At 33.5% G+C, this 27131-nt stretch overlaps 1 long non-coding RNA gene across 1 annotated transcript; it reads right to left on the bottom strand.

Annotated features, from left to right (window-relative positions):
* Positions 1 to 9097: 9097 nt before the first annotated feature.
* On the bottom strand, positions 9098 to 10544 carry LOC104658715. The gene is made up of 2 exons (XR_004053903.1): positions 10495 to 10544; positions 9098 to 10264 (listed from the first exon to the last, which is right to left on the bottom strand). It is a non-coding gene; the product is annotated as an uncharacterized LOC104658715 (long non-coding RNA).
* Positions 10545 to 27131: the final 16587 nt, after the last annotated feature.

The following is a 27131-nucleotide window of genomic DNA, read 5'->3' on the forward strand; positions in this document are numbered from 1 at the left end:
ATACATAGTATGAATCCAGGCTATTAATAGCAAGGTAATGATTATAATGGGAGGTGGAGGCATAGCAGTAATGAGATGGGATATATGGGCATGTTCTGGAATGCTGCAAATATTCTAAGTACTGGTTCTATAAAAATATTCACTTTGCTAAAAATATTCATTGTGTTGGTTACACTTACGATTTGTAGACTTTTCTGTAAACACATTATAATATAAATTAAAGCCCAAAAGATCCTCTTTAAATCTTCATAATATGCAAAAATAATAATTAGGTGTTGTGTTTTGGACACTGTTATAATGTTGCTTAGATACAGAAGTAGAACTACTCCTAGAGAAAAACATTTAGTAAAAAAACTAATTAAAGGCAATTATTACAATTTCAATGTCTGCTATAGCAACTTTTTCTTTAAACTACTGGCTACTAAGCTTAGGAATGATAGCCTTTCACAGACAATGCAATTTCATTTTCAAATTGCTAATATATATTCTCTTCTTTTCAACTTACATTCAATATTTGCAAATAATTTTAGTTCCTTGAAACCATAGTCATTTTCTTAAATATTTTATTTTTATCTTCTTTATAAGCAGGGATAGAATAAATCAATTTGCTCTTAGTAACTGTCTTTTTAGCAACAACCTAATGTCAGTTTTCATTATCTATTTCATCTTGTTAGTAAATGAAAAAATAAATAAAATTTGAATTCCAGTCTAATGTTTGTGTTATTTCTATGATAAATGGATTAATGTTACTACTTTTAATGTTCACTATGGTACCAAACAAGAATTATCACTTATGAAGGAAAAGTTACTAACAAAGAATTCTTTGTATAATAAGTAACATATAATTGAGTATATAATTTTACCTATGTAAATTGTCTCATACAACTTTTCATAGTAGCAAACATCTAATGATGTAAGATAATTACATCATTTCTTTCATTGAGAAGGAAATTGTAAATACACAGGAATGTATTCACTTTGGAAATTATAAGGACTTCTGACACTTTAAATTATATGGATAAAATTACACATAAAATGTTCTGTAAGCGGTCAATAAAATATTTTTTTGTGACAGTCCTAGGTGCAAGGATTGTCCGTGAACATAATTTCAAATGCATACAGGCACACACACACACTCCCCCAAATACATACACCCACAAACACATAGGTATAAAGTAACTTGTTGACTAGTAGAACATATATTGAATAGTTAACATCGATTTTTTTCACATTAACTTCTTGTAAACAATTCGTTGTTTGATACATTGGCTTTCCCTCTGTCCAAATAACATTTGGTAACTACTACTTTCCTTAGAGATTTAGCTTCTACCAACCACGTTTCAAACGAATCTATTTTTTTACTTTGCTATTGTACTTCATACAAACCTAACTGTGCATAAATACAGTAGTGTCATATGAAGTGCAATGCATGTGCTTATATATCAAATTCCCCTTGATGTCATGGGCTCTGCTAAGAGGTTATAAATCTCATTAAAGTTTATATACATAGCAGTAAGGGAAAAGCTTGGAATATAGTTGTTCAACAAATATTTGTTGACTAGATATGTAGTGTCCACTCACAATTGAAGAAGATTTAACACTGATAAAATAATAATGAACTAAAATAATAAACTTTTCCAAAGTTGATTCAATTAAAGGTCACATTCATATCACGTCAAGTGTTATTTCATCAAAACCATAATCCATATTATATACTAACATGTTAAAGTAATACAAACCCGAAGTAATAAAAATAGACTAAGAATATTAGTATACATGATACACATCTTTAGTTGTGACACAGAAATTTAATCAAACATAGGAAAAGAGGGCCACTACCCTGTTATCACTCAACATTTCAGTAATGGGAATGGTTAAAGTAGCACAAAATGAGAATTCATTTATCTGAAATTAGCTGGCAAAATAAGACTCTAAATGCTTACTATAGCCACAAAAGGTTTTTCTTTCCTTAAAGAAAAATAAATAAGTCACAGATTCACTGATTAGTATTTTTCTATTTTTATTTTAAAATAAAATAATACATTTTTGTAAGAAATACAATACAGAACTGAACAAAAAACCAATTTAAAAATCAGTTGTACTCCCACAACATAGGTATATTCACTTTAATATGAAAAAATTTGGTGCATATCATTTCAAACATTTATTTCTGAATAAAATGTGTGTATGTGCATTCATAGATAATGATTGATATAATGTGAATGATATAGATTATAAGGGTTTTAGCCTTCTCAACATCATCTCATTATTAAGTCCCTATTTAGAAGTTAAAATTGAAATAATATAAAACTAAATTTAAACATTTTGTAAGAATATCATTATACTAAATTATATGCATGTACTATAGTTTAATTAACTGACTCATTGAATCAGATGTGAACTTTTTAAAAAAACAATGTTTATAAAGTATACTCCTATCAATTATCTGTACATTAATCTGTGCAAATATTTCTAAGATTCTTTATACAACTCATAGTTTAAGGTTGATATCTGCCTTTAAGATTATCAGATTCAACATTTTCATTATACAGATTAGATAATTTACTTGACTAAATATGTCTTGTTATGATGCATCCAAATTTATATAATAAAATCTGGCCCTAGGCCAGGTGCAATGGCTTATAGCTGTAATACCAATATCACTTGAAACCAGGAGTGTGAGATCAGCCTGGGCAGCGCAGTGAGAAGCTATCTTTACAAAACATTTAAAAATTAGCTTGACATGTTGGCGTGTGCCAGTAGTCTTAGCAACTCGGGAGGCTGATGTAGGATGGTCACTTGAGCCCAGAAATTTGAGGCTTCAGTGAGCTATCATTGTGCCACTGCATTCCAACCTGAGTGACAGAGCAAGACTCTGTCTTTTAAAAATAAGAAGAATAAAAATGAAACAAAATCTAAGTGTATATATTAATGTAAATGCTTTATTGATATTCCATATATTGTTATTCAAAGCACAAATGAAATATACAATAAATGCTTTGTAGAATCACTTTTTGATACTTGTCAGAAGTGCTAAATATGGAAATCATTATCATGTTTTGTTGGCATGTGAGTAGAACATAATTCAATATAAGAATTTCCATTCATTTTATTTCCTTTACGCTTAATGTAAATAGTATGAATAACTCAAACAGCAAAAGACATGATAAGAAGTAACAGAAAATCTCATGAGATACATGAGAAGGGGATATAGCATAGCACATATATGCAATATTTTAGTGGGACTTTGTTTTATTTTATTTTATTTGTTCTAGAGCGTCTTTTTAGATTTTAGAAACTACTTCTAATAGCAGAAAATTGTAATTACGAGATCTGTGGTTGAAATTTCTGCAGTTTATAATGACAGTAAAGTATGAATACACAAGTACTCTCATTTTGTAATTTCTTATTAGATAATTAATTTTTGATCAAATTATCTTAAATCTAAACCTGGCAGACAAAACAACAGTGAGCAAAATATTTTCTGGTCACTGCTGTTGTAAGCTACACTGAATTAAAAATCAGGTTGCTATTTACATAATTTTTTATACCTGTACTAATTTAAAAATATTTTATAATTCAGACCTCCTATTGCTGTAGTTCAACAAGTATTTTTTATAACTGATCATACAGGCAAAATTTATCTCAGAGGTTTGCCTTTCTATTCTACAAATTCAATACATCTATTCCTTTACACACACAGAAAATGTGGAAAAATAGAGTACTGGGTAACTAAATATATTATGTTAAAATATATACTAAAAATGTAGTTTTCTTCCAGCTTTAAAATTATTTATGATGTTAAATTATTGGGAAGCAGGCCAAAGAATATAGGACCATTTGTAAAGCTTCTTGATGTCATAGAAATTAAGCATTAAAATTCAATCTGGGCTGAGCAAGAACAGATCACTGAAGTGGAGAGAGCATGTTGATGCAAATGGAAAGAGAAAGACTTCCTATAATAATGAAAGAAGCAATGAACCTGAGCTAAGAATGACTGTCAATGAGAATATTGTACTTGCTTATATAGTACAGGGTTCCTCTCTCCTTTTAGATTCTGTCCAAACTTATTAGAAATGTAATTGCAACTGTCTGTTCAAATACTGGAGAACAGCAATTGCATTTTTCCCATTCCTTCCTGTTCCATTCACAGGTAATCTCTGCACTATGCCTGCTTATGATAAGGGAAGAACATGCGAACCTTGAATCCCTTGTAACCACTAGGCTATTCACTTCTAGAATAAAACAGAATCTATTGTATCTAAACTAGTTTTAGTTTTTAAAGTACTTTAATTCTTGGTGGTCGTTTGGGTATACTAATGTTACAATGTTGTAAGGAGAGGATGACTTTTATATTGGAGAGGACAAATCAGTGTAAGTTATATGTCAAATAGTCTTAGTATTCACTTCACACTTGCTCCATGGCAAAAATGTATTTCTGCCTTAGAAGTAAGAATGTATTCTCCACAGGTATTATAATTGTGTCTTAATTTCATCATCACAACAACTGTAGTTTTATTATTAACTTCCAGATATACTTATCATCATGACCCTAAGTTATTTTTAAAGTAGCTAAAATAAGCGATCTCTTAATTATATTGTGCTAGTACTTTTTTTTTTTTTTTAAACATAAAAGGTGTTCGTTAACACAAACTACAAATAATATAGTGGGATATGCAATGACTTTGAAGTTAGAGTCCTAGCTCTACCACTTTCAGTGTAACAGTTGATCACTTTTGAATGAAAATAAAATATCAACATAACTGTACTAATTCTTTTTTTTTTCCTTTTTTTTTTCTTTAGTTATAAGTTCTGCAACACATGTGCGTGAGGTGCAGGCTTGTTACACAGGCATACATGTGCCGTGGTGATTTGCTGCACCTATCAACCCATCATCTAAGTTTTAAGCCCTGTATGCATTAGGTATTTGTCTTGATGTTCTCCCTTGCATTGCCCCCCACCCCCTGACAAACCCTGATGTGTGATGTTCCCGTCCCTGTGTCCATGTGTTCTCATTGTTCAACTCCCACTTATGAGTGAGAACACGTGGTGTTTGGTTTTCTGTGCCTGTGTTAGTTTGCTGAGAATGATGGCTTCCAGCTTCATCCGTGTCCCTGAAAAGGACATGAATTCATTCTTTTTTACGGCTGCATAGTATTCTATGGTGTATATGTGCCACATTTTTAAATGTATCCAGTCTATCAATGATGGGCATTTTGGTTGGTTCCAAGTTTTGCTATTGTAAATAGTGCTGCAATAAACATACATGTGCATGTATCTTTATAGCAGAATGATGTATAATCCTTTCATTAGGTACCCAGTAATGGGATTCCAGAGTCAAATGGCATTTCTGGTTCCAGATCCTTGAGGAATCATTACACTTTCTTCAACAACCACCACCAACAATTCCTCAACCAACAACAAAGGTTGAACTAATTTACACTCCCATCAACAGTGTAAAAGTGTTTCTATTTCTCCACAGTCTCGCCAGCATCTGTTGGTTTCTGACTTTTTGATAATCGCCATTCTAACTGGTGTGAGATAGTATCTCATTGTGGTTTTGATTTACATTTCTCTAATGACTAGTGATGATGAGCTATTTTTCATATGTTTGTTGGCCGTATAAATGTCTTCTTTTGAGAAGTGTCTGTTCATATCCTTCACCTACTTTTTGATGGGATTGTTTTTTTTTCTGGTAAATTTGTTTCATTTCCTTGTAGATTCTGGATATTAGCCCTTTGTCAGATGGACAGATTGCAAACGTTTTCTCCCATTCTGTAGGTTGCCTGTTCACACTGATGATAGTTTCTTTTGCTGTGCAGAAGCTCCTCAGTTTAATTAGATCTCACTTGTCAATTTTGGCTTCTGTTGCAATTGCTTTTTGTGTTTTAGTCATGAAGTCTTTCCCTGTATCTATTTCAAGTTAAATAAGACATTTCCAACAATGTCAGATATATAGTGATTTACTATTTTATATATTTATATATATATAATCTTTATATCTTAACCACCCCATAGTCTTCTCTCAAACTTCTTTTGTATATCATTTTTATTGTTGTAATGGTTTACTCAGATAACCATGTATATTCATATTCTCTATATAAATTTAAAACATTTTTGAAGATTTTCTCAAATATCACCATCCATAGTCTAAATGATTTTGTGTGTCTCTACATGCATTTCCATAGTTTATGGTAAAGCATATAGAGATTTAAAATGGCTGTTTTCTTTTTTAGATTATATATCTGTTAGGTATCATTTTAGTCATTTTACTCCCTTCAAAACTTATGTTGAATATTTCTTTTAGTATATTAGCATATTATATAATTGAGTTGAATCAATTGAAATTTTGGCCTAGTTGTACAAATGAAAATGGAGTTGCACTTTTATTTTTGATTTACAATTTTATGTAGAACCCAAAATATTTTGCCAATTTTATGAGCGTTACTGCTTATTACAATTGATTTATCCAGGTTTGGCTTTTTTTGTTTTTTACTGATCCACAAATATGTCAAATAGCAGAGGATAAACCAGTTTGTAAAGCACTTGTTGAGGAATCTTTAAACACAAAATGCTACTATTTGCTTTCTATAAAAGTATAACTATTTTCAGAAGATTCCTGATACTAATTACAAGTCATTGTTTATCAGGCTCCAATAGGAGATAGAAAAGTATACTTGTAGCTCTTGTGATAGTCAGAAATATTAATGTTATCTTGAAATAACTGGGTTATTTGTTAAGTAAATTTTAACCCAAATCATTCAATAGAAGATAACGAGGTTATAATTATTGATCAATAACATGAAGCTCATTATTACTAACAGTTTTGGCAACTGTATTATGTTGTGAATACTTAGAGGTATAATCAACAAACTTCTATAAACTGTCAAATCATATAGTAATATTTAACAATGTTGTATCTATAACTTTTAGTTTTTATTTGGTTTGTTTGTTTTCTTGTTTAAGTAAAACAAAAAAACAAATGTCTCCCTTGGAGAAATACCGGGTGATAATGAGAGACTTAATGTGCTCTCACTAAGAGTATGGTATGGTGTTGTAAGGTACTTTCTCCTAGTGTCTTCTTGTTTAAGTAAATTTTACCCTAATGTTATCTTTTGTTTCTTAATTGGGAAGCTATTTGGCCGAGTGGACTCCAGCACCTTCAGTTCCTATGTAAGCAAACCTCTACATACCAACATAATGGGATTAGGGTTTAAACTTATGAATTTGGGGAAGGTACAAACATTTGGTTCAAAATAGCGGTTATTTTGTAATTAAAAATGGTAAATTAATATATTAATGATATAAATAATAGTTGATGACTACAGATAATTTCATCACAGTACCATCCTTCCAGGTGTAAAAGATTGAGATTCTCATGTGCTTACAATATAAATTGTGCATATTAGAATAGCAAAGGCACCAGAGTATTTTGAATGTGCATCCTATACCTAATGCTTTCTTGCCTTCACTGTTTATTGTAATTTTATTCCATTCCAATCTCCCACAGTCCTATATTGACTTCTAATTCTAAAAAGAAGGAAAAATAATGCAGAAATCTGACTATGAATTTAGAAGATCAGAGGTTTTTGCACCAGACTGATCACATATACTTCTAATTTACTCCTGCAGTGGATATTTAGTACAGTTTGTTTGTTTCCTACGAAAATGTTGGTTCAAACAATTCCCTAGGCTCTGGTTAAAATAGGGGGATAAAAATAGAAACAGGTCCAGTTTCCTGTGGAAATATTTGTTATTTTCTTCACTGAAATATAAACAATTCACCCATAAATAATTGCACAGGCAAGCTGTAAATACTTCAGCCTCTTTTAGCAGGGCTTGCAGAATTGATTTATACTTTTATTGCAGCTATCACTATGTCAAAATAATTTATAAAAAATTCCATTATTTACTGATTATTTTAATGCAAAACTTAATAAGCTGAGAGAAACATTTTATGTATGGATTATGAACCATCCCTACTCAATAACTAAAGCTGCTAATCTTGCTCACTACTTTATTGTTGCAAATTGATTTCAGAAAATAATATAAAATACAAACACTCATAATGGCTATATTAGAAGATGGATCTGGTTTCATATAGAGTTTATTTTTACTATGTTATTCAATTAAAATCATGCACACTGTATCTGTTACAGTATATTTTATAATGCCAAAGGTAAATTTAATAGTCTAATGTGCACATCTGCTGTCCCTGATCTTTTGGCATTCCTGTGTAGTATAGTTATTCACTTACTTTTGCTTTGTTGCTCAAAAAATTACTTTTGTGCTTTAGAGTTCTGCATCATGACTCTCAACTGGCCTTGGACAAGCATGGGTGAATCACTGTATTGGCTCCATCATAAAGATAAGTGTTTTCTACACTCGGGTTGAAAGATGCTATCAAAACAATCACCTACCTGTGTTTGGAAATACAGCAAGAAATATGATGAAATTTGAGCAGTAGCTGTCATGTTAAGCCATGTCACTTTTCCTGTGGAAGCAATTGTGGCAAAACGTTTAGGGAATTTTTCTTTATGTCAGATGGTCTCTAGATTTACATCTTATCTCTGTTACTTATTAGCTATCTGTCCCTACACAAGTTCATCAATATCCTTAAGCCTAACTTTCTTAATAATAATACTCCATCACTCCTTTTCTTTTCTTTTCTTTTCTTTTTTTTTCCGGAGTCTCGCTCTGTTGTCAGGCTGGAGTGCAGTGGCGCGATATCGGCTCACTGCAACCTCCACCTTCCGGATTCAAGTGATTCTCCCGCCTGAGTAGCTGGGGCTATAGGCACGCGCCACCACACCCAGGTAATTTTTGTATTTTTAGTAGAGAAGGGTTTTCACCATGTTGGGCAGGATTGTCTCAATCTCTTGACCTCATGATCCGCCCACCTCGGCCTCTCAAAGTGCTGGGATTACAGGCATGAGCCACCACTCTTGGCCTATGCCATCACTTCTTTTATCTCACCTTGTCTCATCCAAGAAAAAGAGAGAGAACTTTGGGAAAAATTCAAATACCTGATTTATCAATGTACATAACTGAGGAAGTTTTATACTGATAAAAAAAATCGCCATATATCATTCTCACCTCCACCTAACATTTTATTTTACACAGATATCCAGAGTGATCAGATATATACTGCCTCAACTTATCACCACCAAAGATAGTGATATGCATATCTGCAATCAAGGTATTCTATTTGTTCAAATATGTGTGTTTTTCTCTTTTTCAGTCAATTAAAGGTTTATATTTTCTAAGAAGTAACTTTGGCTTTATTGATAACTTTACTGAATTTTCTATTTTCTATTTCATTTTTTGTTCTAATGTACACTATTTCCTTCCATTTATTTTCGATTTGGTTTGCTCTACTTTTTCTAATTTTATAAGGTGAAAATTTATAGTATTGATTTGAAATATTTCTTTCGTTTAAGATAGCCAGATGCAAATTCATTTCCCTCTAAGCACTGCTTTAGCTGCATCCCCTAAATTTTAGTGTGTTGTGATTCTGTGTTCATTTTTCCCGAAGTGTTTTCTGACTTCCATTGTGACTTCCTCTTTGACCAATTATCTTAAAAATTTCCACATAATTGTGAATTTCCAAAATTTTCTTCTATTATCACTTTCTAACTCTATTGTAGTCTGAGAAAGTATTTTGTATTGTAACATTAAATTTAAAAACCTTGAGGTATATTTTATAACCTATCATACAGTATATCCTGGAGAAAGTTTCACATACGCTTGAGAATAATGTGTATCCTGGTTTGTTGTGTGGAGTGTTCTTTATGTGTATAGTTGGTTTCATTATGGTATACTGTTGTTGTATTATTCACGTATTCTACTTTGTTATTGATCTGGCTAGTTATTCTATTCACTATTGAATGTGGAGTATTGAATTATATCTAATTGTCTATTTCCCTCTTCAATTATGTGTCTTTTCTTCGTATATTTTGGGTCTCTGGTGTTAAGTACATTTATAGCTTACAAATGATATATCTGGCATGTGCACGTGCGGATTTCACCACCACCTTGCTGCTGCTAATGGACACAGGCAGGTCCCACTGCCATCGCCCAGATCAAGTGCTTCTGCTGTCACCCAATATTGTAGTGTTTTTGCCAGAAGAGAGGAACACTTTGGGCCTTCCACCATAGCAGACGCTTAACCTCAAGAAGCCAGAGAACCAAAGCTGTGGGCCTGATCCAATCCTCTAGGGGTAGAGTATGTAGTCCAAGAGTGCTGAGCTGTGCCTTGGCACAACTGTCCAGAAATTGTGCAAAAGCTCTGCAAAACTGTCCAGCAATAAAGCCAGTTGACTAAACCCAACTTTCGCCATAGTAAGTCTCTTAAGAGCATCAAATAATACAAAAACAAAAAGTTCTCTCTAAAGGATAAATTCAAAGATTAAAGAAACATTCGCTCACACAGATGAGAAAGAACCAATGTAAAATGTCTTGCAACTCTAAAAAGCCAGACTATCTTCTTACCACCAAATAACTGCATTAGATCCCTAGCAATGGTTCTTGATCGGATTAAAATTACTGAAATAACTGACATAGAAATTAAAATCTGTTAAAGTTCAAGGTCTCTTGTAAGGCAATCTAGTGGGAAGAAAAATAAGATAAAGAAAAACAATTAATGGGTACTAGGCTTAATACCTGAGTGATAAAATAAACTGTACAACAAACCTCCATGACACAAGTTTACCTATGTAACAAACCTGCACATGTACCCCTGACCTTAAAATAAAAGTAAAAACAAAATCAGAATCTAAATGGCAAAGCAGTCACTGAAAGTCAAGAAAAGTTGAAACTCAATCCAAGGAATCAAAGGATTCCAGGAAAACATTTCAAGAGCTGGAAGATGAAATAGTTATTTTCAAAACGAAACAAACTGATCTGACAAAACTGAAAACCTCACATGAATGTAACAGCACAATTGGAAGTATTAACACCAGAACAGACCCCGTGGAGGAAAGATTCTCAGAGCTTGAAGACCAGTTCTTTGAATCAACTCAGACAAAAATAAAGATAAAACATTTTTTAAATGAACAAAATTTCTAAGAAATATAGGATTATGTAGAGACCAAAACAATGACTCATTGTCATCCCTTAAAGAGAGAGAGCGGGAACAAGGAGGTTGGAACATATATTTGAGGATATTGTTCATGAAAAATGTCCCAACCTCATTAGAGAGGTTAACAATTCAAATTCAGAGAATTTAGAGAACCCCTGCAAGATACTATACAAAGTGACAATCCCCAAGACACATAATCATCCAATTTGCCAAAGTCAAGGTGAATGAAAAATATTAAGGCAGCTAGAGAGAAGGGGCAGTAACCTACAAAGGAAACCATATCGGGTTAACAGCAGAACTTTCCGCAGAAACTGTATAAGCCAGAAGAGATTGGGGACCTATATTCAAAAACTTTAAATTTAAAAAAATATTCAATAATTTTGTATCCAGCCAGACTAAGCTTCGTATATGAAGGAGAAATAAAATCCTTTTCAGAGAAGCAAAGGCTAGGAGTATATGTAACCACCATGCCCGCCTTACAAGAGGTCCTTATGGGAGTGCTAAACATGGAAACAAAAGACAATTACCAGCAACCACAAAAACCCACTTAAGTACATACATAATTTACACTATAAAACAACTACACAAAAAAGTCTACATAACAACCAGCTAACAACATGATGGTAAGATCAAATCCACACCTATCAATATTAACATCAAACATAAAAAGCCTTAATGTCCCACTTAAAAGGCACAGAGGGGCAAGTTAGATAAAGAAGCAAGACACAACTATATATCTTCAAGAGACACATCTCACAAGCAATGACACCCATACCTTCAAAGTAAAGGGATGGAGAAAGATGTACTAAGAAAATAGAAAACATAAAAGATCTGGGGTTATTAGTATTACTTAAAACAAAACAGACTTTAATTTTAAAAAGGGACAAATATTGGCATTACATAATAATTAAAGTGTGCACTTCAAAAATAAGACTTAACTATCCTATGTATATATGCTGTCAACATTGGAACACCCCGATTAATAAAATGAGTTCTTAGAGACCTACGAAGGGAATTAGATAAACAGACAGTAAAAGTGGGAGACTTTAACACCCCATGAGAGTATTTGACAGATTGTCAAGGTGGAAAACTAACAAATATATTTGAGGCCTTAACCCAACACTTCACCAAATGGACCTAGCAGACTTCTACAGAATACTCCACCCAAAAACAATAGATTATACATTTTTCCTGTCTGCACATGGGACATTCTCTAAAATCAATCACATGCTCGACCATAAAGAAATTCTTGACAAATAAAAATACCAAAATCATACCAATTATAGTCTCATACCACAGTGCAGTACAAATCAAAATCAATACCAAGAAGATCTCTCAAGACTATACAATTGCATGGAAATTAAACAATCTGTTCCTGAATGACTTCTGAGTAAACAATGAACTTAAGGCAGAAATCAAAAAAAATATTTTAAACTAATGAAAACAAAGATACAACACACCAGAATCTCTGGGACACAGCTAAAGCAGTATGAAGAGGAAAGTTAGTAGCACTAAACACCCACATCAGAAAGGTAGAAAGGTCTTTGTAGTAGAATAATTTATAATCCTTTGGGTATATACCCAGTAGTGGGATGGCTGGGTCATATGGTACATCTAGTTCTAGATCCTTGAGGAATTGCCATACTGTTTTCCATAATGGTTGAACTAGTTTACAATCCCACCAACAGTGTAAAAGTGTTCCTATTTCTCCACATCCTCTCCAACACCTGTACACGTATGTTTATTGCGGCACTATTCACAATAGCAAAGACTTGGAATCAACCCAAATGTCCATCTGTGACAGACTGGATTAAGAAAATGTGGCACATATACACCATGGAATACTATGCAGCCATAAAAAAGGATGAGTTTGCGTCCTTTGTAGGGACATGGATGCAGCTGGAAACCATCATTCTCAGCAAACTATCACAAGAACAGAAAACCAAACACCGCATGTTCTCACTCATAGGTGGGAACTGAACAATGAGATCACTTGGACTCGGGAAGGGGAACATCACGCACTGGGGCCTATCATGGGGAGGGGGGAGGGGGGAGGAGGGAGGATTGCATTGGGGAGTTATACATGATATAAATGATGAATTGATGGGTGCTGACGAGTTGATGGGTGCAGCACACCAACATGGCATAAGTATACATATGTAACAAACCTGCACGTTATGCACATGTACCCTAGAACTTAAAGTATAATAAAAAAAAAAAAAAAAAAAAAAAAGAAAGGTAGAAAGGTCTTAAATTAAAAACTCGGCATCACACCTAGAGGAAGTAGAAAAAAAGAAAAACCCAGGAAACCTCATACTGTCTGCTCAAAGGAGCCTAGTTCTGATAAACAAGTTCAGGAAAGTTTCTGTATACAAAATCAATGTACAAAAATCAGTAGCATTTTTATACACCAATAATGTCCAAGCTGAGGGCAAAATCAAGAATGAAATATCATTTACAATAGCCACAAAAATAATAAAATATCTAGGAATGAAGCTACACAGAGAAGTAAGATTACCACAATGAAAACTACAAAACACTGCTGCAAGAAATCAGAGACAACACAAACAAATGGAAAAACATTTCATGCTCATAAAGAGGAACAATCAATATCTTTAAAATGGTCATATTGCCCAAAGTAATGTACAGATTCAACATTATTTCTATAAAATTACCAATTACATTCTTCACTGAATTAGAAAAAACCGCTCTAAAATTCATACATAACCAAAAGAAAGAGCCTGAATAGCCAAATAAATTCTAAGAAATAAGAACAAAGACAGACCACCTGACTTCAATTGCCATCCAACATCAAACAACACTGCAAGGCTACAATAATAAAAAAAACAGTATGGTACTGGTACAAAATCAGACACATAGACCAATAGAACAAATTAGAGAAGCAAGAAATAAAGCCACACATATACAACAATCTGATCTTTGACAAAGCAGACAAAAACAAGCAGTAAGGAAAGGATTCCCTATTCAATAAGTGATACTGGGATAACTAGATAATCATCTTCAGAATATTGAATCAGGACCTCTCCATTTCACCATATACAAAAATCAGTTCAAGATGGATTAAATATAATGTAAAACAGAAAATTGAAAAACTCAGGAGGATAACCTAGGACATTCCATTCTAGACATAGGAACGGGCAAAGATTCCATGACCAACATGTCAAAAGCAATTGCAACAAAAACAAAAAGGTGTATAAGTGGAACCTAATTAAACTAATGAGCTTCTGCACAGCAAAAGAAACTATCAGCACAATATATAGACAACCTACAGAATGTGAGAAAATAAGTGCAAACTATGCACCTGACAAAGGATTAATATCTAGAATCTATAAGGAACTTAAACCAATAAGCCAAAACCAAACAACTCCATTAAAAATTGGGTAAATGAGGCCGGGCTTGGTGGCTCAAGCCTGTAATCCCAGCACTTTGGGAGGCCAAGACGGGCGGATCACGAGGTCAGGAGATCGAGACCATCCTGGCTAACTCGGTGAAACCCCGTCTCTACTAAAAAATACAAAAAACTAGCCGGGCGAGGTGGCAGGCGCCTGTAGTCCCAGCTACTCGGGAGGCTGAGGCAGGAGAATGGTGTAAACCCGGGAGGCGGAGCTTGCAGTGAGCTGAGATCCGGCCACTGCACTCCAGCCTGGGCGACAGAGCGAGACTCCGTCTCAAAAAAAAAAAAAAAGAAAAAAATTGGGTAAATGACATAAACAAACACTTCTCAAAAGAAGACCATACATATAACCAATAAGCATATAGACAAATGCTCAACTTCACTAATCATCTTATAATTATTAGAGAGATGCAAGTCAAAACCACAATGAGCTACCATCTCAAGAGTCAGAATCACTATTATTAAAAAGTACAAAAATAACACATGCTGTTGCAGCTGCTGAAAAAAGGGAACGCTTACATACTGTTGGTGGGAATGTAAATTAGTTCAGCTACTGAGGAAAGCTGTTTAGAGATTTCTCAAATAACTTAAAATAGAACTACCATTTGACCCAGGAATTCCATTACTAGGTATGTACCAAAAAATAAATAAATAATTCTACCATAAAGACACACATGCATATCTATGTTTATCTCAGCATTATCCACAATAGCAAAGACATTGTGATGGTTAATACTGAGTTTCAACTTGATTGGATTGAAGGATGCAAATTGTTGATCCTGGGTATGTCTGTGAGGGTGTTGCCAAAGGACATTAACATTTGAGTCAGTGGGCTGGGAAAGACAGACTCACCAGAAGGCAGACCCACCCTTAATTTGGTTGGGCACCATCTAATCAGCTGCCAGTGTGGCCAGGATATAAAGCAGGCAGAGAAAACTAAAAAGGCTACACTGGCTTAGCTTTCCAGCCCACATATTTATCATGTGCTCTATGCTTCCTGTCCTCAAACACTAGATTCCAAGTTCTTCGGCTGTGGGACTTGGACTGGCTTCCTTGCTCCTCAGCTTGCAGATGGCCTATTGTAAGACCTTGTGTTTATGTGAGTTAATAAACTCACTCACTCTCTCTCTCTCTCTCTCTCTCTCTCTCTCTCTCTCTCTCTCTCTCTCTCTCTCTCTCTCCTATTAGTTCTGTTCCTCTAGATAACCCTGACTAATACAAACATGGAATAAATCTAAATGCACATTAACAATGAACTTGATAGAGAAAATATGGTATATATATACCATAAAATACAACACACCATCAAAAAGAGTGAAATCACGTCTTTTGCAGTACCATGGACACAGCCGGAGACCATTATCCTAAGCGAATTAATAAAGAACAGAAAGTCAAATACTGCATATTCTCACTTATAAGTGGAATCTAAACTTTGACTGTTCATATGCACAAAGAATGAAACAAAAAACATTGGGCCTAGTTGAGGATGGAGCATGGGATCAAGGTGAGAATCTAAAAACTATCTATCAGGTATAATGTTCACTAGCTAGGTGATGAAGTAATTTGTACACCAAACCCCAGTGACATCCAATTTAACCATGTAAGAAACCTGCACATGTACCCTCTGAACCTATAATAAAATTTGAAAGGAAAAGTTAAACATGAATTAAAAAATAAAATAAAATGATAAATGGTAAATATTCTTGATTTATACTTTACCATTTAAAAAATATCCTATTATCTTACAGTAATGATTTTTGCTTCAGTGTCTATTTTGTCTGATATTAAATTAACATAGCTACTCAGGCTTTTTTGAGGGGTTATGGTTTGTACTTTATATCTTTTCCTATACTTTATTTTAAATCTTTTCGTGTCTTTGAACCTAAAGTGTGTTTTTTCACTGGCAGCATATAGTCATATAATTGAATCATTAGTTAAATTCAGTCAGTCAGTCTCTGCCTTTTTCAGAGTGTTTACTCCATTTGAATTTGATATAAAGTGAATTTCACTTCTGTCATTATACTATTTCTTTTCTGTATTTTTTGTTCTTACAGTAATACCACCTGTTTTGTTTGTTTGTTTGTTTGTTTGTTTGTTTGTTTTTAGACAGGGTCTCACTCTGTCTCCCAGACTGAAGCACGATCTCGGCTCACTGCAACCTCCACCGCTCAGGCTCAAGTGATTCTCTCACCTCAGCCTCCTGAGCAGCTGGGATTACAGGCATGTGCCACTACCACCTAGCTAACTTTTGTATTTTTAGTAGTAGAGGTGGGGTTCCACCATGCTGGCCAGGCTGGTCTTAAACTCCTGATCTCAAATGATCCAACAGCCTCAGCCTCCCAAAGTGCTGGGATTACAGGCATGGGCCACTGTGCCCGGCCACCACCTTCTTTTTTGGTATAGATATTTTACAGTGTGTCATTTCAATTTCTTGGCAATTTTTAAAAACATTTTTGTGTTTCCATAGTATATCATAGCATATTTATTAGAATTAATATTTTAACTTGTAGAAATTTAGTTTAGATACATCGCAATTAAATTTCAATAATATAAATATGCTTTGCTCCAATCTAGCTCATTTCCCCCTCTTTGTGCTGTTACTGTCATAAAATACATCTTAATACTTTACATGTTCAGCAACACATTTTTACACTCAAGCCATTGCTTTATGCAAAGGTCTTTTAACATAGGTGGGATAGAGAAGAGTTACAAACGAACAAAAAACAATATTATATTATACTTTATATTTATGTTTGCAGTTATCTTTAACTTGCGCTCTACATTACTTCATGTAATTCTGAGTTTGTTTGGTGGCCTCTCATTTCAGCCTGGAGGACTTCCATTACTATGTCTCGTAAGACTTTTCTAGTAGCAACAGATCACCTCTGTTTTTGTTTTTCTGGGATTGTCTTAATGTATCCTTTAATTTTGAAAGTTTGTTTTGGTGCATATCAGATTCTTGGTCTATAGCTATTTCCTCAGCACTTTGAATCCGTCATATGACTGCCTTCTCCATGGTTTTCAATTAGAAATTGGCTGTTCATCTTATTTTTAACCCATTATATGTTTAAAAAAGATTATTTTCTCTTGCTGCTTTTAAGATTCTCTCTCTGCTGCATCTCAGAAAAAAAAAAAAAACAAAAAAGATTCTCTCTCTGGAAGATTTAAATTATATCAAGTTTTTTTTTTATCACAATGACAAGAAACTAGAAATCAACAATGGAAGTTATCCTGAAAAATTTAAAAATATGTTGAAATTAAACAACATGCTCCTAAACAACCAGTAGATTATGAAATAAATTAAAAGGAAAATCAAAGAATACCTTGAGACAAATAAAAATGGTAGCACAGCATACAAAAACATATGAGATGCAGAAAAAGCAGCTCTAAGAGTGAAACCTATAGCAAAAAAAAGCCTATATCAGTGAAAAAGAAGGATCTTAAGTAAACAATCTAACATTATATATCTAAGAAATGAAGGAAAAACAAAGCCCAAAGTTAGAAGAAGGAAGTAACAAAGAGCAAAAATGAATAATTTAGAAACTAGGAAAATAATTTTACAAATCAACAAAACTAAGAATTTTTTTGAAAAGATAAAATTGAAATACTCTTCAATAGAACAATTGAGAAAAAAATAGAAGATACAAATAGATAAAATCAGAAGTAAAATCAGAAAAAATACAACTGATATGATAGAAACATAAAAAATTCTAATAAGCTACTAGGAATAATTACATGACAACAACCCAGATAACCTAGAAGATGTATAAAAATTTCTGATTACATACAGCTTACCAAGACTGAATCATGAAAAAAAAAAAAAAATAAAACTCTGAATAGACAAATAATGGGTAAGGAGATTGAACCAGTAATAAGAGGTCACCCATCAAAGAACAGCATGAGACATAATGGCTTCTCTGCTAAATTTTACCAAACATTTAAGAAAAGCTAATATAGTCTTTCTCAAACTCTTTCTATAAAATCCAAGTAAATGGAATACTTCCAAACTCATTGTTTTAGGCAGGTGTTACCCACTTACCAAAGACAGACAAGAACACTACAAGAAATGAAAATTACAGGCCAGTATCACTAATGAACATAGATGCAAACATCCTCAACAAAATATGAGCAAACCTAATTCAACAACCCACTGAGAGAATCATGCACTATAAGCAAGCAGGATTTATCTCTGAGGTGCAACAATGGTTCAACATATGCAAATCAGTAAATGTGGCACACCACATTAACAGAATAAACAACCAAAAATACATAATCATCTTAATAAGTGCAAAAAAAAAAAGCATGTGACAATATTCAGCAACTGTTCTTGGTAAAAGCTCTCAACAAATTAGTTACAAAAAGAATGCACCTCAACACAATAAAGGCCACATATGATTAGCTGACAGCTAACATTATAAATCAATGGTTAAAAGTTGAAATCTTTTCCTTTATTATCAAAAACAAAATAAGGATGCCCATTCTCACTGTTTCTTTTCAACATAATACTGGAAGTACTAGACAGAGCAATTAGGCAAGAGAAAGAAATAAAATGTGTCCTAATAGTAAAGGACAAGGTGAAATTGTCTCTGTATGTTGACAAGGTGATCTTATAAACAGAAAACCTTAAGGACCCCACCAAAAAATTAAAACTAATAAATAAATACAGTAAATTTGCAGGAGACAAAATCAACATGCAGCATTCAGTAGCACTTATATGCACTAACAATGAACTCTGAAAGAGAAACTGAGGACACAATCCCATTTACAGTAACAGCAGCAGCAACAACAAAAATACTTAGGCATAAATTTAACCAAGGAGGTGAACGATCTGTATACCAAAAACTGTAAAACACTGATAAATTGATGACAACACAAACAAATGGAAAGAGAACCTATGTTTATGTATTGGAATAATTAATTTTGACAGTGTCCATACTATTCAAAGAAATCTATAGATGTAATGAACCCCTACACAATCCCAATGGTAATTTTTACAGAAATAGAAAAAAATTCTAAAGTACATATTGAACCACAAAACATTCTGAATAGTCAAAACAATCTTGAGCAAAAAGAAAAACCCAAACGTATCACACTCCATGATTACAAAACATACTTTAAAGCAATTGTGATCAAGAGATGATAGTACTGGCATAGAAATAGACCCATGGACTGATGGAATAGAGCGGAAAGTCCATAAATAAACTCATGCCTTTATGGTTATTTGATTGGCAGCAAAAGTCCCAAAAACACACAATGGGAAAAGGATAGTCTCTTCAATAGATACTGTTGGGTAAAGTGGATATCCATAAGCAGAAGAATGAAACTGTATTCTCATCCCACATCATATACAAAAATAGACACAAAATGGATTAGGGATTTAAAGTAAAACCCAAAAATATAAAACTACTAGAAGAAAACATAGAAAAATGTTTCATGTCATTGTATTGGTCAATAACATTTTAGATATGACCTCGAAAGCCCAGGTAACAACAGTAAAAATACATACAATGATTGCATCAAACTAAAAAAAACTTTTTTATAACAAAGGAACAGAGTGAATACATAACCCACAGAGTGGAAGAAGAAATTTTAAAACTGTACATTTGATAAGGGATTAATATCCAAAACATATGAGGAACTCAAACAACTCAATAGTAAGAAAACAAATAACCTACTAAAACATGAGCAAAGAGCCTGAACAGATGTTTCTTAAGAAGAGATATACAAATGGCCAATAGAGTCATAAAAATTGTTGAATATCTCTAATTTTTAGGTAAATTAAAATTAAACCTACAATGAGATATTACTTTACACCTATTAGAATGACTATGATAAAAAAGATGAACTAACAGATGTTGGTAATGATGTGGAGAAAACAGAATCTTTGAACACTGTTAGTGGAAATGTAAGTTAGTACAGCCATGAAAAATGGTATGAAGATGTCTCAACATCTTGTAGAAATTATAGACAGCTAGAGGAACAAGAGAACTACTATATGATCTAGTAATCCTACTTCTGGGTATATATCTAATGGAACTGAAATCAATATATTGAAGACATGTCTGCACTCATATTCATTGAAGTGTTATTCACAATAGCCAAGATGTAGAATAAACCTAAGGGTCCGCACAGATGAAGAGATAAAGAAAAGATTAGATATATGCACAATGGAAAGTCATTCAGCCTTAATAAAGAAGACAATGCTGTCCTTGGCAAAAACATAAATAACATAAATAAACCTGGAAGACATTATGCAGAGTGATGTAAGCCAGGCACAAAATGTCAAATATTGCATGATTTCCTTTTTATGGTGAATCTAAAAAAGCCACAGTCATCAAAGTAGGAAGGAGAACATTGGTTGTTAGAGGCCAAGGGTTGGCAGAGGAAATGTTTGTCAAAGGACATAATTTTTTTTTAATATACTTTAAGTCCTAGGGTACATGTGCACAAGGTGCAGGTTTGTTACATATGTATACATGTGCCGTATTGGTGTGCTGCACCCATTAACTCGTCATTTACATTAGGTATATCTCCTAATGCTATCCCTCCCCGCTCCCCCCAACCCAAGACAGGCCCTGGTGTGTGATGTTCCCCTTCCTCTGTCCAAGTGTTCTCATTGTTCAGTTCCCACCTATGAGTGAGAACATGCAGTGTTTGGTTTTTTGTCCTTGCAATCGTTTGCTGGGAATGATAGTTTCCAGCTTCATCCATGTCCCTACAAAGGATATGAACTCATCCTTTTTTATGGCTGCATAGTATTCCATGGTGTATATGTGCCAAATTTTCTTAATCCAGTCTATCATTGATGGACATTTGGTTTGGTTCCAAGTCTTTGCTATCATGAATAGTGCCACAATAAACATATGTGTGCACATGTCTTTATAGCAACATGATTTATAATCCTTTGGGTATATAGCCAGTAATGGAATGGCTGGGTCAAATGGTATTTCTAGTTCTAGATCCTTAAGGAATCACGACACTGTCTTCCACAATGGTTGAACTAGTTTACAGTCCCACCAACAGTGTAAAAGTGTTCCTATTTCTCCACATCCTCTCCAGCACCTGTTGTTTCCTGACTTTTTAATGATTGCCATTCTAACTGGTGTGAGATAGTATCTCATTGTGGTTTTGATTTGCATGTCTCTGATGGCCACTGATGACGCGCATTTTCTCATGTGTCTGTTGGCTGCATAAATGTCTTCTTCTGAGAAGTGTCTGTTCATATCCTTTGCCTACTTTTTGATGGGGTTTTTGTTTCTTGTAAATTTGTTTGAGTTCTTTGTAGATTCTGGATACCTAGGAATCCAACTTACAAGGGATGTCAAGGACCTCTTCAAGGAGAACTATAAACCACTGCTCAACGAAATAAGAGGATACAAACAAATGTAAGAACATTCCATGTTCATGGATAGGAAGAATCAATATTGTGAAAATGGCCATACTGCCCAAGGTAATTTATAGATTCAATGCCATCCCCATCAAGCTACCAATGACTTTCTTCAAAGAACTGGAAAAACTACTTTAAAGTTCATACAGAACCAAAAAAGAGTCCACATTGCCAAGTCAATCCTAAGCCAAAACAACAAAGTTGGAGGCATCATGCTACCTGACTTCAAACTATGCTACAAGGCTTCAGTAACCAAAACAGCATGGTACTGGTACCAAAACAGATATATAGACCAATGGAACAGAACAGAGGCCTCAGAAATAACACCACACCATCTACAACCATCTGATCTTTAACAAACCTGACAAAAACAAGTAATAGGGAAAGGATTCCCTATTTAATAAATGGTGCTGGGAAAACTGGCTAGCCATACGTAGAAAGCAGAAACTGGACCCCTTCCTTACATCTTATACAAAAATTAATTCAAGATGGATTAAAGGCTTAAATATTAGACCTAAAACAATAAAAACCCTAGAAGAAAACCTAGGCAATACCATTCAGGACATAGGCACGGACAAGGACCTCATGCACAATGTTTTAATTCAACAGATGAAAGGAGTTTTTGAAATCTACCACACAGCAAGGTGACCACAGTTAATAATAATGTATCTAATCTTTCAGAATTGCTGAGATCAAATTTCAAGTGTCTCAAAAAAAAAAAAAAAAAAGGATGGGTGATGTGACAGATATGGTAATTTTTTTGATTTAATCATTTCAAATTGAGTACATATATCAGAAGATCGATCACATTGTACCTATAGGTACATATTGTTACACTGTACCTATAGGTACAATGTGATGTTTTGATATATGTATACAATCTGAATGTATACATAAAATTTTGGAATGCATATATGAAATCTTGTCTAAAAATATGAGAATTATACCTATATAAATATACATAATATATTATATATTATTTATATATTAATATATAGGTACAATTTTCATTGTATACTATATAAAATATTTTAATATATTATATGTATATTTATATATTATAGAATATATAGGTACATTTCTCATATTCTTTAGACAAGATTTTCTTTAATTCTTTAAACATACTTTAAACTGCCAACTTCGTGTTATTTGCTATAAGTCCAAATTTGTGCTTCCTGTAGAGTAGTTTCTATAGACCTTACTTTTTCCCGTATATGAGACTTTAAAAAATTTTTTTTGCCATGTATCGTATGTTTTTGTTGAAAATTTTAAACATGGAATTATATATATTTATATATAATGAAAATGTTTGAATAAAAATAATACAAATTAAAAAGGGTTCCTTCCAACTTTGGCTTTTGGTAGTTTATAATATGTCTACATCTGGGTTTTTGAGTTTATTCCTTTCAGGTTTTACTGAGTTTCTGGACATGTAGATCAACAATTTTTATCAAAATTTGGGAAGTTTTCAGACATTAATTTTTCAAATATTCTTTCTACCCCTTTTCCTCACCTCTTCTCTCTTCTCCTTCTGCTCCTTCTCTTTCTCCTTCTTCTGTGACTCTCATTATGTATATGTATGTATGATGGTATCTTACGGGTCTCTAAGACTTATTTTTATTCTTTTCTCTCTCAGTATCTCAGACTGGTTAGTATAAATTGACCTGTCTTCAAGGTCAAGCATTCTTTCTTCTGAAAGCTCAAATCTTCGGTTGAGTCCCTGCTGTGAATTTGTTTTATTTTAATTATTATTGTGTGTTTTGACTCTATAGACTGCATTATAAACTTTTAAATAATTTATATATCTTTCTTGATATTTTCCTTTATTTGATGAGATATTATTCTCATATTTTCCAATAGTTATTTAGACAAGATTTTTTTTTTTAGTTCTTTGAACATTCTTTAAATAGCCAAGTTTACGTTTCTGTAAAGTTTCTATAATTCCAATATTTGTGCTTCCTGTAGTACAATTTCTATTGATCTTATTTTTTTCCTGTATATGAGGCATATTTCTTATTTATTTGCATGTCTCATATGTTCTTCATTAAAAATTTAAAATACTGAGTAATATATAATGGCAAATTTTGTAATCAGATTCTCTTCTACCCCAGTAATTTTTTTGTTCTTGTTGTTTTTTTTTTTTTTTCATTTATTTCTTGAATTCATTTTGTCAAGTCTGAATTCTTTGTTGGTTGTAGCTACTGAAGTTTCATCTCAGTTACCTTTGTCATCAGCTAATGATTGAATAGATATGACCTTAAATGCTTATATAAATATGTCTTTTAGCATTTGCCAAGGGATTCTGTGCATCTGGGGACACACTGTCAATGTTTAGGCAAGCAATTTACAGCTCTTATTACATTTTACTTCTTACTTACATTAAGCCACATGACTGGTCATGCACACAGCCTTGCACATGCGGCCCTCTAGATTTCCAGGAAGATGTTGAAGCTTTTCAAGCCCCCTATGGACAGCTCCTTTCCCAGTTTTTTATTTTAAATATCTGTCAGCCTGACATTTACCCCAACTTTTATCTCCATCTCAGGCAGCTGCAGTTGATCCAATTGTCACTGCTTGTTTTCAGCAAACACACCTTAGGTAAAGACTACTTGTTCACACTCGATTATGACTGAGTCAGGTCAAATAATCACAAGCCTGGTTTGTGGAGTTATCGAAGGAAGTGACAGACAGCTCAAATAATGACCACTCTCTGTGAATGAGGCTTTAAAGGAGCTCCAATCATTTTCTATTTCCTACATAAGCTTCCTGGATGCTATCATTATTGTGGGCTGTTGTTTTTCAAAGTTATCCCAGAACGGAGGACAGAGGGGATGGCATAAAAAAGGTTGCAATGCCACAGACCTCACTATTTTTACCTAGTTAGCCATTTTCTTGAAGAAACACTCTCAAGGATATTGCAAATCTTAATTAACTTCATGAATATTGAAAACTTCATTATGAGAGTTTTGCCAATGTTTTCCTTGCTTTTATTGAGAAGACGATATTTGGTGGATCTTAATCATTCTCTCTGACATTATTGTATTACATCTTTAAACGTATGAATTATTTTCAGTTATTGTTTCTTTCCTCTTCCAGAGCTGCAGGTTCACATTATTTTATATCCAATAGTCCTCAATATCTATGATTTACCCCATAATTATTATTTGGGTCTTTCCTGTCCCATTTAAAGTCTTATGATTTCCTCTGTCTTTTCCATAAAGCACTAGGCTGTACTTATAGTCATATGTGCTTTATTGGCTGTAATCTACCATTCAACACTTAACTGAATTTTTATTTTCATATCAAGTTTATATTTTAACCATTGTATTTTTTAATCTCTTTTTCCTCGGGGTCTCATTTTGAGTTTATGTACTCTTCTTTGAAATATTTCTAAAGCCTAAAATTTATTTGAAATTATGGAGATATTTTCTCTGAACACTGCTCCTATTTCACTGAAATTCATCTTGAGAAATTTATTTTACACCTGTCATTTGCAGTGCTTGTTCTTACCTCTTTCCCTCCAACATTAATGCACACACTTTCTAAAGTTCTTTTGTCATTATTACTGACTTTTCAAATGGGAGTAATTATCCTGAAATCTACTATGACGAAGAGTGGGAGGATAAATCACAGTTTCAATTCATATTTGTTGTATCCAGCAACCTCTCACTAAATATGATTTCCTTTGTCCTACAAAGACATCTTCATTTAATTTTTAGTGCCCCAGTATTCAGCACAGCTCTGGAAAACCTCTTGTACCCACAGGCATTTGATGTCATTATCTGGCCCTTGGTGCCTCCTCGCCTCTTTTTTCACTTTAAGAAAGTCTGGAAGTCTGAATCGGCTATTCAATATGGTTTACCATCTCTCCTTCCCAGGCATGTATTCATGTAAAACTAGATCTTTGCATTAGACTTTGTCTAGGACCCTCATTTTACGGTTCTAAACAATAATCTTTGGAAAGATATTTAATTATACAGTGATTGGATTTACAGCTTAAGATCTGCAAAAGTATGTGTCCTATCTCAGTATCTCTTTTACTTTTCATTATATGGCACATACAAATAACACGTTATAATTTTGGATGACAGCCCTTTTTCCTGTATATTAAAAAAAAGAATTCCCCTATTTCTTCCTCCCTCCCTTCCTTCTTCTTTCATTCCTTCTTCCCTCCCTCCCTTCCTCCCTCCCTTCCTTCCTTTCTTATTTATTTCTGTATTTGTTGATTGTGATGAAAAGATTTTTGAAAACAAATTTGGAGGAAAATTTTATTCCTGTGAGTAGTCTGCAAACCAGGGATAGACAGCCTTGTGTTCTAAACAAAGCTGTGTTCCAGGGAATGAAAAGATGGTTCGGGTTTTATGGCAAAGGTTCCTGCCCAAGTTCCTAATCAGGCCCATTAATGCAAACAAAGGATTGAAACTTAACTTAGTTTTGATTGGTTGGTACTCCTGAGCCCTAATGAGTCGATACCATTGAGTCCTAATTGGCCCAGGCAGAAGAGCTCTGAGTCTCTGTCAGATGTTTCTTTCAAATGGCCAATAGTGGGGAAGGGGGAGGGTGTCTGGTCAAAGCTTATCTTGGAATTAACAACAGAAACTGGTTTGTTTGCTCAATTGTAGAAAGGGAAGTCCTATAACACTTATACAACATCTTTCTGAGACCACAGAGTATGTGACCACTCCTTCACCAAAGGTTATATTTTATTCAGACTTCAGAGTTAAATTATTACTTCACAATGAAAAAGTCTGTGATTCTTTAGCCTAAATTATATCAATCTATTAAATTCACTTAAGAGCCTAGAATTTCCCTTATTGGTTTTTCATTAGTATATATAAGTAATTGATGTTTTATTATTTTATTGTGTCTGTTTTTGTTAAATATGCTTTCTCTGAGGGCAGGGGTCATACTGTCTTAAACTGCTGCAATCAACACATAATCGAAGGAACATAGCATTCAAATTTTTGTGTTGAACCAATTAATTAATACATAAGCTTTATGAAAATATGTAAATGGTAAATATAAGTAAATTTCTGAAAAGTCTACTAATGAGTAGAACAAATACATTTTTACCAATTTTTGCTGTAAACATTAAGCAATTATTATTGACACAAAGTTGACTGACACTATAATAGCATCATAACTGCTAAATTAGTACTGAATATGCTATTAACGTTAGTGATAAAGTATCATCATTATCTAAATGTAGTTTGTCTTAACTTTCATTTGTATGCACAATGCCTTTTTCT

This window comes from Rhinopithecus roxellana, chromosome 16 (genome assembly GCF_007565055.1).
Source record: "Rhinopithecus roxellana isolate Shanxi Qingling chromosome 16, ASM756505v1, whole genome shotgun sequence".
NCBI classification, from domain to species: domain Eukaryota; kingdom Metazoa; phylum Chordata; class Mammalia; order Primates; family Cercopithecidae; genus Rhinopithecus; species Rhinopithecus roxellana.